This window comes from Balaenoptera acutorostrata, chromosome 13, assembly GCF_949987535.1.
Source record: "Balaenoptera acutorostrata chromosome 13, mBalAcu1.1, whole genome shotgun sequence".
In the NCBI taxonomy this organism is placed as follows: domain Eukaryota; kingdom Metazoa; phylum Chordata; class Mammalia; order Artiodactyla; family Balaenopteridae; genus Balaenoptera; species Balaenoptera acutorostrata.
The window spans coordinates 85,152,626-85,166,259 of NC_080076.1; the positions used below are offsets into that span (position 1 = coordinate 85,152,626).

Sequence of the window (13,634 nt, forward strand, 5' to 3'; positions counted from 1 at the left end):
ATTTTAAGGCACAGTTTCAGAAACAGGTCCAGCTCATCTGCAAGAATATCATACTTCCCATTTTCTCCATTTTGATAAGCTATAATTCTCCCCACCCACTGAATGGGAGGAAACATTTGCAGATCATATATCTGATAAGGAATTGTAGCTGCAATATATAAAGAACACTTACAACCTAAAATAGACAAATAACCCAATTAAGAAATGGGCAAAGGATCTGAACAGACATTTCTGCAAAGATGTACAAATGGCCTATAAGCACCTGAAAAGCTCAAGATTAATCACTATGAAAATGCAAACTAAACATTTATATATGTATACACATTTACTTATACATATTTGAGTGTAGGCTAATTATATTTCATATTAATTTCTTTCAGGGCTCCTAACGGGATATTAGAAAATATTTCTTTTTAAAGGGACTTTAAGCCTGATAGGTTGAGACCCACTGATCTAGCAGATATGGTCAACATACGGCCTATTAGATATGGAACATACGGCTATGTTCCACACCGGCTTTAGCCTCAAGGACTCCATGGGGAAAGCAACAGTATAATTATAAAGTGATTTATTCCTCACTTCTGCTACCAACTTGTTCTTTATTTAGGGAATGTGCTGTTTCTGGAGATATATAATTACACATTTGGAGCACATGCATCTGTCATTATGTTATACAATGACAGATTTTACAACGTCTACGTGCCAGATAAGTGAATCTTACATCTATAAATGCCTGAACATTAATTTAAACGTTTTTTTCATTGAAGCATACAGCTTCATCTGACTGGCCTTTTGCATCTCGAGGCCATTGTAATGACTGTGCTGTAACCAAACGACGCCCTAATATGCACTGAGGTCAGCCACTGCTGGCCTCGCAACTAAATGGTAACAGACTGATGAGCTTTTTGGAGTTCTTTTGGAGCTTTTTATAGGAACTTATTTCTTTTTATGCACTATTAATCTATTTATTGCTGCTCTTAGCATTGGTGGCCTCAAGCAGTGCCTCCCATCTCTAATTTGCTGCATTCATACAAACATTTGTTTTAACGCCCACATTACCAGTGACAGTACAGTTTTCATCTCTTGGAACCTAGCGCTATAGCCAAAGCCTTTTCAATCCCAACTTTCAAAAGCCTTCTAGCTTAAGAAAAAAATCGAACATTTATTATAAGCTTACGGGGGTACCTTAAGGGCAAAAGTGAACCAAGGAGGCAGAACCAGGAAGTAGAAACTCAGCAGAAACCAAAGAGGTCATTTTCTTAGTATTGCTCACCTCTGCTCCCTTTGCCTGTCCAGTTTCTTTCTTTTGCTTCTGTAAACTCCCCTTCTTGGCTTCTCCATAAACATGACTCTGCCACAAACCCTGAGGTTACATCAGCTCAGTTCTGGTCACTTGCAGAGAACAAAGAGCTGCCTCTCTCCCAGTGCCAGTCCCAGAGGAGAGAATCAGATTGGTCCTTTTGGGTTAGGTTTCCCTGTGGTCCGATTGATAAGGTCATGTAGTATAAAAATGGCTGCTGGGGCCACCTCTGTGAGGAAGGGCAGTTTTTAGAGGAAGAATGTTGTGATAAACTGGCTTACCATGCATCAAAGGAAACGGACAATCCAGACTGTTGGAACTTTGTCTAAAATAAAAATAATTTCTGTGTGAGGGTCTGAGGTGCTCCCCTATGAAGAAAGAACATGAGGTTTGGCCCCATTATTATGTGGTAGGTACTTTTTTTCTGAGGACCTTGATTGTCTACTCCCTGTTTCTTTCTTTCTTTCTTCCTTTCTTTCTTCCTTCCTTCCTTTCTTTCTCTTTCTTTCTTTCTTTTTCTTTCTTTCTTTCTTTCTTTCTTTCTTTCCTTTTCTTCCTTCCTTCCTCTCTTCTTTTAATTTGATATAATTCACATACCATAAAAGCCACCTTTTTATTTTTTTAATTTTGTGTTATTAAAATAATTGTATTTATTTATTTATTTTGGCTCACCGGGTCTTAGTTGTGGCACACGGGATCTTCGTTGCGGCATGCAGCCTTCTTAGTTGGGCATGCGAACTCTTAGTTGCTGCATGCATACGGGATCTAGTTCCCTGACCAGGGATCGAACCTAGGCCCCCTGAATTGGGAGCGCACAGTCTTACCCACTGGACCACCAGGGAAGTCCTACAACCTTTTTAAAATGTACAAATCAGTGACTTTTAGTAAATTCACAAGTGTTCTGCAACTATCACCATTATCTGTTTTCCAGACCATTTTCATGATCCCAGATGGGAACCTCATACTCGGTAGCAATCACTCCCCATTATTTATTTCCCCCAGTCCTAAGCAACCACGGATCAACTCTCTGTCTCTGTGGATTTGCCTATTCTGGGCATTTCATAAAAATAGAATCATACAATATGTAGCCTTTTGTACTTGGCTTCTTTCACTTAGCATAGTTTTCAAGCTTCACACATATTGTAGCATGTGTCAGTGTTTCATTCCTTTTTATGGCTAAATATTCCATTGTATGGATAGACCACATTTTATTTATCCATTCATCAGTAGATGGACATTTAAGTTACTTCCACCTTTTGGGGCTTATGAATAATGCTACTATGAACATTCATGTACAAGTTTTTACATGAACGTATCTTTTTTAAAATTTTTGTTTATTTATTTATTTATGGCTGCGTTGGGTCTTTGTTGCTGCAGGCAGGCTTCCTCTAATTGCCTTGAGCGGGGGCTACACTTCGCTGTGGTGCACAGGCTTCTTATTGCGGTGGCTTCTCTTGTTGTGGAGCACGGGCTCTAGGAGCGAGGGCTTCAGTAGTTGTGGCTTGTGGGCTCTACAGCACAGGCTCAGTAGTTGTGGCACACGGGCTTAGTTGCTCCGCAGCATGTGGGATCTTCCTGGACCAGGGCTCGAACCTGTGTCCCCTGCATTGGCAGGCGAATTCTTAACCACTGTGCCACCAGGGAAGCCCCAAAATGTTTTCTTAAAGCAGCTGCACCATTTTACTTTCCCACCAGCAGTATATGAATACTCCAATTTCTCCAGCCTTGCCATCTTTTTGATGGTCGATTGTTTTGATTATACCTATGCTAGTGGGATGCAGTGGTATCTCACTGTGATTTTGATTTGCATTTCCCTAGTGACCAATGATATTGAACATCTTTTCATATCCTTATTGACCTTTTGTGTATCTGCTTTGTAGAAATGTCTGTTCAAACCTTTTGCCCATTTTTAGTTGGGTTGTCATTTTACTGATGAGTTATAAGAGTTAAAGAACTCTTTAAGATTTTAGACCCTTCTCAGATATATGATTTTTCCCATTCTGTGGGTTGTCTTCTTTTTCTCAATAATGGCCTTTGATGCACAAAAGTTTTAAATTTTCATAAAGTCCAATTTATCTACTTTTTTTCTTTTGTCACCTGAACTTCAGGTGTCATATCTAAAAAACCACTGCCTAATTCAAGGTCACAAAGATTTACACCTATGTCTTCATATGACTCATAGTTTTAACTCTTACATTTAGGTCTTTGATCCATTTTGAGTTAATTCTCATATATGGTAAGAGGTAGGGGTCCAACTTCATCATTTGCATGTGAATATCCAGTTGTTCCAGCACCATTTGTTGAAAAGACTATTATTTCTTTGCGGAGTTGTCTTAACATCTTTACTAAAAATCTTGGTGTTTTTTTTTTTAAGCTAAATTCCCAGAGTTGCTCAATAACTGACTACACTCAGCCAAGCATACAATATGCAACTGAATGTGATTAAGATTATGTGAAGGGCGGCTGCGCACCCCTGGGTCACCGAGGCCCAGGCCGCTGCCGCGGCGAGTTCTTGAAATCATGAATCCTGTTTATAGCCCGGGTTCTTCTGCGGTTCCCTATGCAAATGCCAAAGAAATTGGTTATCCAGCTGTTTCCCCATGGGTTACGCAGCAGCTCCTGCCTACTCCCCCAACACGTACCCTGGAGCGAATCCTACCTTTCAAACAGGTTACACTCCTGGCACACCTTACAAAGTGTCCTGTTCCCCCACCAGCGGGGCGGTGCCACCGTACTCCTCCTCCCCCAACCCCTACCAGACCGCTGGACATGCCGTGCGAAGTGCCTACCCCCAGCAGAGCGCGCACGCACAGCAAGGCACGTACTACCCCCAGCCCCTGTATGCAGCACCCCCTCACGTCATCCACCACACCACAGTGGTGCAGCCCAACGGCATGCCAATACCAGCGACGGTGTCCCCTGCTCCCATCCCTCTGCCTAGAGGCAACGGGGTCACCATGGGCACGGTGGCGGGGACCACTATAGCCATGTCAGCGGATACCTTGCTGACTGCCCGCCCACTCCCCAACTCTTGTCGCCCCCCACCCCGTCACTGTGCCCACTTATCGGGCCCCAGGAACACCCACCTACAGCTATGTGCGCCCTCAGTGGTGATCACCCTGCAAACGTTTGCGGATGGAGCTGTGCAGTCACATCGTGGAGGTTCCACAGCTGGTGCTGCAGGCCTCGTGCCTCCAACCAGGACTTTCTTCTTAATGCTCTGGACACTTAGCTAAACAATACTACGGCCGGCCCAGCAGGTCCCAGCGCCCTCAGTCTCCAACTGACTCTGTGGGTTGGTCTTAAAGCAAATCCTGTTTGGTGGGCTGCCAGGTAATTCTTTAGCTAACTGTGATGATAAAAAGGGAGTATTAATCTATTCTGAATCATATCTAGCTGAATGCATGTTTAAAAAAAAACAACAACACGAAAACAAAGCTTGTTCCATCTACCTGCAGTGACTGATGCAGAACTATCATATGTAAAATCCAAAGGAATGGAAAAGTATTTTACAACTTGTATCATTAATGCACTCTTGTAATGTATGCAAAGTCAAAGTGAATTTCTTCACAGAGCATCTGAAATCTCTTCGATGATTCTTCAGCCTTTTGGGGTTGACGTGGGTTGCCAATTGGAAACATGGACTTCTACTTTCCACCCATCTGTTCCTTTTGCATGGACTGCACTGGGAGAGAGTTGCAGGGACAGGGAGAGTGTGGGGAGGCCACCGCTGCTTGGGGTGCAGCCAGGTTAATGGCTTTCTCTCCATTTAGGCATGTGGGGTCAGTGTGATGTGGACGTCCTTAGGGATTACCATGAATCCAGTTAGGGACAAAAGGTGGTTTATGTATCAGCAAAGCAATTTTCTCTGCTATATAAATTTTAATTACAAATCTCTTACAGATAGAGATGATGCTTTCTATATGTTTAATGGAAAAGTCCTATGTAGAGCGAAATTATTTTCCTGGGATGGAAGATATGTGAAAGAGAACCAGCCACACTTGGAGAAGGTATTGGCCTCTCCTTTATTTAGCTTAGAAAAATCATTCCTTTTTTCTCCCCCCAGCCGGGGGAAATGTTTGAATCACCTGAAAACATATGTAGGCATTGTTGTTCTCCCTCCCACAAAGAAGGGCAAAGACTTCATTCAGCTGTGTGTTATGAAGAAAGTTGTATATTTAAGAACTTTTAAAAGGGAACAGGACTTCATTGGATATAGATTGTTTCTTGTAGAGAGGCAGGGCTGTGGCTGTGTTTCGGCCCAAGCACTTGATGGGGACTTGTCCTCTGAGAGCATCTGGAGGGGACTCGTGGAGATGGCTGTGGGGAGGTGTGAGGGAAGGGCTGGCACCTGTTGTCTGTGAGCCCCTTCGGCCATCTCTTCTTGCGGCTGAGGACACTCGGCACAAAGCACGTGTGGACAGCAAAGGGCCAGGCAGCATCAGAACGTGTTTGCCTGCCGGAACTTATTACAGAAAGGATTTTGTGTTTAAAATCTGAATATTGTACATAAGAAACCAAGAGGATTTTTTTGCCTAAATGTGCCCAACTTGTATCGATGGGTGTATGTGTGTGTCTGTCCTCAGATGAAGTCAGAGGGGGTGGGGGGTGAGGGCTGTTCCCTTTCAGCGGTCTGTCAGGGGCGGGGGTGCCCCTGCTCCACCCCGTCGCTGTTTCAAGCGCTGTGGGCCTCAGGTGGGGGGGGGGCACCTTACTCTCCTTACAGCTCCGGCAGCTGGTCAGGGCTCCGGCACTGAGGTGGCATTCAGCCCCGGATGGTGAGTGGGATACCTGACCCCTGAGCCTTTGGTAACCTTATTTTTTATAGTGAGTACTCTTCATAATTTTCTTTTTCACATTTTATTTTATAAGAAATTTAGGAATATTTTTGCATGGATCATTGTAAACAGAAGATTTATTTCTGTTTAACCTACCTTTGTATGTGTGTATTCGTGTGTGTGTGCATGTGCGTGTGTGTGGCAGCCATTTACCCCAGGCACAGTGTCCACTTCTTCAACTCTTTGTTGGTAATTCCACCTGTGTAGTGGCCAGTTTGTAACATCGATATGTTCTCCAGGGCCTGAACTGATCCAGTAACAGAGAAGCTGGTTTCCCCAGTTTAGTGTAATAAGTTAGGAGAAAATATGATTTTAGTATATGTTTTTTAAAAGTCCCAAACAGAGTGCACATACACAGATACACACATGCGACTACCTGTAAGGGTTAGAGTCATTTGAATTCAGGAGGAAGTTATGAGAAATTATATAGGCTATTTCTTCCAGCTTGCCTGAGACTTGGCACACACAGGGTGAATGTTTTCACGAGCACTGAATTAAATGGTGTTTTCAAGAGAAAGAAAAGAGTGGGTTGCGTTTTCTCCCCATTTATATCAGCTTTATAAACACTTTCCCCCCTGTAATTTCTAAAAAAATCTTGCTTCCCTTTTGTGAAGTTGAGTTGGGAGACTTCATCAAATACTTTTGCATTATGGAATACATCTGTGTGGAAATCTTTTCAATTTTGAAACTATCAGGGCATCAGCTATCAAATGTGAAAAGTAGATCTTGTCTAGCAGGTAAGAACCTGGATATAATGAATAGTAACAAAACTATCATATGTTGTAATTTTAGCAGCATTTAGTCCCAGTAAAATTAAGGAATACAGCTTCTGTTATAAAGTTGCATAATTTGATATCCTAAGCACAACAGTAGAACATTCAGAGAAATTCTGCATTTTTTATATGTGACATTCCTAATTTGAGAGTCTTTCAGCTAAATTACAGTTATTTTAGAAGTTGAGACAGGCAAATAAAGGAACTAATTCCTATAAACATAGATATCATCATGGACATTTTAAAAAATTTTTGTTCTACAGCCTTCCCCTAAGGTTTAGAAGGTATGTTTCTCTGCTTAGGGAAACCCTGTTTGGATCTGGGCCAGATGACTGAATGTTTCACGATGACTGATGGTCCCATCAGCTTGCTGCCTCTGAGAACTGAGGCCAGCATCAGGGCCAGGGCCATTTGTGACAAGCACAGAAGCGCTTCCAGAATCTTTTGTCTCTTGTGTTTGATCTTTTCTCAACATTCTTGTTGGTTTAGTTATTAGGCCTACCAGTTGTATTATATGACTCCGTTTCTTGAGTGCTATGCAAATGTAGTATTTACAGGAGCTGAGAGTGGTCCTGAGCCGTGGGCTGGACACCTGGTTGGTACTCGGTACTCGCCCTGCCCTTCCCAAGCTGTGCATGCAGTGCCTCACTCCATCTGCTGGCATCGGCACTTCAAACAAGAGGAAATAGATTCTTGGGGCTTGGGATATACTAATCTCTGGTAGTGCTGTCCTGGCAGCAGATGGTGAAAGGATGGCAGGAACCAGACGCATCAGTATTGGGGCCTACTTTTTAAGGAAACTCAGACTTCTTCACCTGTCCTTTGTAAACATTTGGAAACAGTATTACTCCGACCAGTTGGGCCACCTTCCCCCTATCTGGCAGCTAACAGCTGGACGCCCCAGTTCTTGCCAGCCTGGGCATTGCCCAGATGGGACGCCTGCCTGACACCCTCTGGCCGTGCAAGGGCAGGCTTAAGGGTGTGGGGCTTGAGGTGGGGTACAGCTTCTGGTTCTTCTCTTGGTGCTTTCTAAGGACGGGGTGTGTCTCTAGAGACGAGTGGTTGGCACAGGGGAAGGGTGGACTGCGTGACTCTCCTCTCTAGTACATTTCAAATGTTGGTGTGTTTTTTTCTCCTGAGCTGTTTATTGCTCAACCTGAGCTTTCTGAAAGGAGCCTGCAGAGGACACGCTGCAGAGGAGGGTCTGATCTTTTCAGGTAGAAAGTTGCAGAGTTGATCTTACATGTTTCAGAGTATTTGCCTCTTTCCCCACCCTATTCACTTGAAGAACAGAAAACCTCTGAGGTAATCTTATTTGAATCCCCAGGACCAATGTCAAGTCACTTGGGACAGGGAGACCAAGGAGAGGCTGGCATCTCTGTGCAGGGAGCCTGCAGTGAGCTTCAGGGGATGCTGTGCTCCCAGGACTGGTGTGTTGGAGATGACAAGTGTCTTATCTTGGTCTCCTGAGCCCTGTTTGAGTCTCCTGTAGGTCCTCGTGCAGACCAGCAGTCAGTAGAATAATTGGGCTGGACCTGAGGCCAGCTCTCATGTGTTCCTGGTGGGGTTACTGTGATGGCCACTCAAGAGGGACCCCAGGGAGCCACTGTTACTGACTAGGAAATGGTTCCTTTTTTTTTTTTTAATCAGTCATCAATTTTATACACATCAGTGTATATATGTCAGTCCCAATCGCCCAATTCAGCACACCACCATCCCCACCCCACCGCGGTTTTCCCCCCTTGGTGTCCATACGTTTGTTCTCTACAACTGTGTCTCAACTTCTGCCCTGCAAACTGGTTCATCTGTACCATTTTTCTAGGTTCCACATACATGTGTTAATATACGATATTTGTTTTTCTCTTTCTGACTTACTTCACTCTGTATGACAGTCTCTAGATCCATCCACGTCTCAACAAATGACTCAATTTCGTTTCTTTTTATGGCTGAGAAATATTCCATTGTATATATGTACCACAACTTCTTTATCCAGTCGTCTGTCGATGGGCATTTAGCTTGCTTCCATGACCTGGCTTTTGTAAATAGTGCTGCAATGAACATTGGGGTGCATGTGTCTTTTTGAATTATGGTTTTCTCTGGGTATATGCCCAGTAGTGGGATTGCTGGGTCATATGGTAATTCTATTTTTAGTTTTTTAAAGAACCTCCATACTGTTCTCCATAGTGGCTGTATCCATTTACATTCCCACCAACAGTGCAAGAGGGTTCCCTTTTCTCCACACCCTCTCCAGCATTTGCTGTTTGTAGATTTTCTGATGATGCCCATTCTAACTGGTGTGAGGTGACACCTCATTGTAGTTTTGATTTGTATTTCTCTAATAATTAGTGATGTTGAGCAGCTTTTCATGTGCTTCTTGGCCATCTGTATGTCTTCTTTGGAGAAATGTCTATTTAGGTCTTCTGCCCATTTTTGGATTGGGTTGTTTGTTTCTTTAATATTGAGCTGCATGAGCTGTTTATATATTTTGGAGATTAATCCTTTGTCTGTTGATTCGTTTGCAAATATTTTCTCCCATTCTGAGGGTTGTCTTTTCGTCTTGTTTATGGTTTCCTTTGCTGTGCAAAAGCTTTGAAGTTTCATTAGGTCCCATTTGTTTATTTTTGTTTTTATTTCCAGTACTCTAGGAGGTGGATCAAAAAAGATCTTGCTGTGATTTATGTCAAAGAGTTTTCTTCCTATGTTTTCCTCTAAGAGTTTTATAGTGTCTGGTCTTACATTTAGGTCTCTAATCCATTTTGAGTTTATTTTTGTGTATGGTGTTAGGAAGTATTCTAATTTCATTCTTTTACATGTAGCTGTCCAGCTTTCCCAGCACCACTTATTGAAGAGACTGTCTTTTCTCCATTGTATATCTTTGCCTCCTTTGTCATAGATTAGCTGACCATAGGTGCATGGGTTTATCTCTGGGCTTTCTATCTTGTTCCATTGATCTATGTTTCTGTTTTTGTGCCAGTACCATATTGTCTTGATTACTTTAGCTTTGTAGTGTAGTCTGAAGTCAGGGAGTCTGATTCCTCCAGCTCCGTTTTTTCCCCTCAAGACTGCTTTGGCTATTCAGGGTCTTTTGTGTCTCCATACAAATTTTAAGATGATTTGTTCTAGTTCCGTAAAAAATGCCATTGGTAATTTGATAGGGATTGCATTGAATCTGTAGATTGCTTTGGGTAGTATAGTCACTTTCACAATGTTGATTCTTCCAATCCAAGAACATGGTATATCTCTCCATCTGTTGGTATCATCTTTCATTTCTTTCATCAGTGTCTTATAGTTTTCTGCATATAGGTCTTTTGTCTCCCTAGGTAGGTTTATTCCTAGGTATTTTATTCTTTTTGTTGCAATGGTAAATGGGAGTGTTTCCTTAATTTCTCTTTCAGATTTTTCATCATTAGTGTATAGGAATGCAAGAGATTTCTGTGCATTAATTTTGTATCCTGCAACTTTACCAAATTCATTGATTAGCTCTAGTAGTTTTCTGGTGGCATTTTTAGGATTCTCTATGTATAGTATCATGTCATCTGCAAACTGTGACAGTTTTACTTCTTCTTTTCCAATTTGTATTCCTTTTATTTCTTTTTCTTCTCTGATTGCCGTGGTTAGGACTTCCAAAACTATGTTGGATAATAGTGGTGGGAGTGGACATCCTTGTCTTGTTCCTGATCTTAGAGGAAATGCTTTCAGTTTTTCACCGTTAAGAATGATGTTTGCTGTGGGTTTGTCGTATATGGCCTTTATTATGTTGAGGTAGGTTCCCTCTATGCCCACTTTCTGGAGAGTTTTTATCATAAATGGGTGTTGAATTTTGTCAAAAGCTTTTTCTGCATCTATTGAGATGATCATATGGTTTTTATTCTTCAATTTGTTAATGTGGTGTATCACATGGATTGATTTGCATATATTGAAGAATCCTTGCATCCCTGGGATAAATCCCACTTGATCGTGGTGTATGATCCTTTTAATGTGTTGTTGGATTCTGTTTGCTAGGATTTTGTTGAGGATTTTTGCATCTATATTCATCAGTGATATTGGTCTGTAATTTTCTTTTTTTGTAGTATCTTTGTCTGGTTTTGGTATCAGGGTGATAGTGGCCTCATAGAATGAGTTTGGGAGTGTTCCTTCCTCTGCAATTTTTTGGAAAAGTTTGAGAAGGATGGGTGTTAGCTCTTCTCTAAATGTTTGATAGACCTTTTTTTTTTTTAAATGATTTTTGAATACTGCTTTTTTTTTTAAGACCATTCTCATAGTACTTTTTTAAAACTTAAGCCAGCATCGTCTTCCAGTGTTAAAGGCACCCCTCACCTCTGCACTGAACTTCAGGTGTCAATCAATACAAAGGAACATCCATCCTGAGCCAATTACATTATGTGTAAATTCATACTATTTTAATTTTTTATGCAATCTGATGAGTAGATGAGCTCAGACTTAAAATTCTTAAAAGCACGTTTATTGTAACAAGAATTGTTATGTATTAATACTGCAGTTTTCAATAAAGACTGACTTGTGTTGCAAAAAAAAAAAAAAAAAGATTATGTGAAAAATCCCGACTGTAATCAGCAGTCACTTTTACTTTATAAACTAAGATTACTCTGGCTAGTGCACTGGATATATTCACTATCTTAATTGTGCTGATGGTTTCATGGGTGTGTACATATGTCAAACGTATAAAATTGTATAATTTAAATATGTGCAGTTTACTGTATGTCAATTATGCCTCAAGAGAGCTGTTTTTAAAAAGAGATAAACTCAGGGCAAGAGTGTAAATGAAACAATTTTTTTTTTCCTAATCATTTTTCAGGATCAGCTTCTCTGGTTGGGCCTAAGGTTACACTACCAACTAGGCACTTACTTACAAAAACTTTTATTTGTACATTTCTCTTAACTGACTTTGTTCAAAAACACAAACAAACCATTTAAATTCAAGATCTGTAAGGCTAAGACCATCTCATTACTATGGGGTAAGTATGCACGAGAGCTGTAAATGTGTTTTGACTCTTAAGGAAAAGTATTTTTAAGTTTCTTTCCAGTGAGAATTTAGTGACTGGGTTTTCTTTTCTACATAGAATTTAAGTCCCCCCAATTACACAAAGCTCCATTTTGGCAGAGACTGTTCACCCTCATATGCCTAGCATCTAGAACACTGTTAAGCACACAACAGGCACTCAGTAAATACCTGTCAAAGAATGAATAAAATCCCACTTAAACTGTCATCACCTTTTCCTGGGACCATTTTGAACTGAGGCAGGTGGCAGCTCTATTCCTCCTGTTAACATGACAAGTCCATCTCCAGAGGCAGATACTGTCTTCCTCAAATTTTATTATTATTCACCTTCTTATATTTGTAAAAACAAGGTGGTGTGGCTTAGGAATCTCACTTCCAGGAAAAGACCTAAAATGGTGTGTTAAAGATTATGCATAGGATCCACAAACTAGAAGCAATCAGATGAGAGCGGTTAAGGAAATCATCCCTAACTGAAGAAACAATCCATAGATTAAAAATTATCGTTAGGACAAGTCTGCCGTAACATGGAAAACATGTAGTGTGAATCAGGAATTGAAAAGCACCATCACTGACTATGCTTACAAATTAAAAACGTAGGGGCTTCCCTCGTGGCGCAGTGGTTGAGAGTCTGCCTGCCAATGCAGGGGACGCGGGTTCGAGCCCTGGTCTGGGAAGATCCCACATGCCACGGAGCGACTGGGCCCGTGAGCCACAATTGCTGAGCCTGCGCGTCTGGAGCCTGTGCTCCGCAACAAGAGAGGCCGCGATGGTGAGAGGCCCGCGCACCGCGATGAAGAGTGGTCCCCACCTGCCGCAACTAGAGAAAGCCCTCGCACAGAAACGAAGACTCAACACAGTCATAAATAAATAAATAAAAGAACGTGAATTTCTAAAAAAAAAAAAAAGTATACACAATTATCTGCTAGAATTTATACTCCATGAAGGCAGAATGTTTGGGTTTGTTCTGTTCACTAGACAGTGCCTGATATGGAAGGTGTTTATTAACACTTGTTGAATGAATTAATGAAACTAAATATAAAACATACCTATGATAACATACCTGAAGGGAATGAACACAGGTGGAATATTATGTTCAGGTGGTGCAACTGTGGGTGTTTCCTCCACTTTCCCTCTATTTTCCAATTCTCCCTAAAGTTGTGATAAAACTTTCTCAGTTCAAAGGATGGTCACAGAAACCCCTCACCAGGCTCAGGCTGCTTCCTCCCGTCCTACAACTAAGGAAGCATCGGAATGGGAGTAGGTATGTGGCCTGGCTTCAATTCTAAGAAGGCTATCTTGCAGCGTGTGTCGCGCCAGCCAAGGGTCCCTAGGGTACCGGATATTTAGGCTTTCCCTCCTGCAGCGAAAAGGCAGCGCTGCCCCCCACTGGAGCCTGCAGGAGAGAGACTGCTCTTTCCCCTAAGCTGCCCGCAGCGCCTCGCCTCGCCCCACCCCGCCCCCAGGTCACTCCTAGACACCCACGGGGGCCGCTCATTACCCCTCCCGCCTCTCGGGGGTGGGTGTATCTCGTTCCCAAGGTGGAGGTCACTCTCTCCTTCAGGGCTCTATCTCCCCTGAGCGTCACCGGTCCTCCCCGGTCCTCCTCATGGGGGTCATTCGTTCCTGAAGGAGAGGTCACTCCGTCCCCGTGGAGCCCATCCCCCTTGAGGGGGGGGTCGCTCGTTCCACCAGACCCTCTGAGGGGG

General features: G+C 42.4%; 1 protein-coding gene and 1 pseudogene across 1 annotated transcript in view; one reads left to right on the forward strand and one right to left on the reverse strand.

Moving 5' to 3' along the window:
- The window catches only part of IFT81 (intraflagellar transport 81), a 203,125-nt gene that overhangs the window by 189,289 nt on the left and 202 nt on the right, over window positions 1-13,634 (reverse strand). Inside the window, exon 2 of the mRNA XM_057526616.1 lies at window positions 12,989-13,077. The gene's annotated coding sequence lies outside the window, so the exon portion shown is untranslated. The remainder of the gene's footprint in view (window positions 1-12,988; window positions 13,078-13,634) is intronic.
- Window positions 3,821-4,614, forward strand: LOC102999578 (myelin-associated neurite-outgrowth inhibitor-like; annotated as a pseudogene).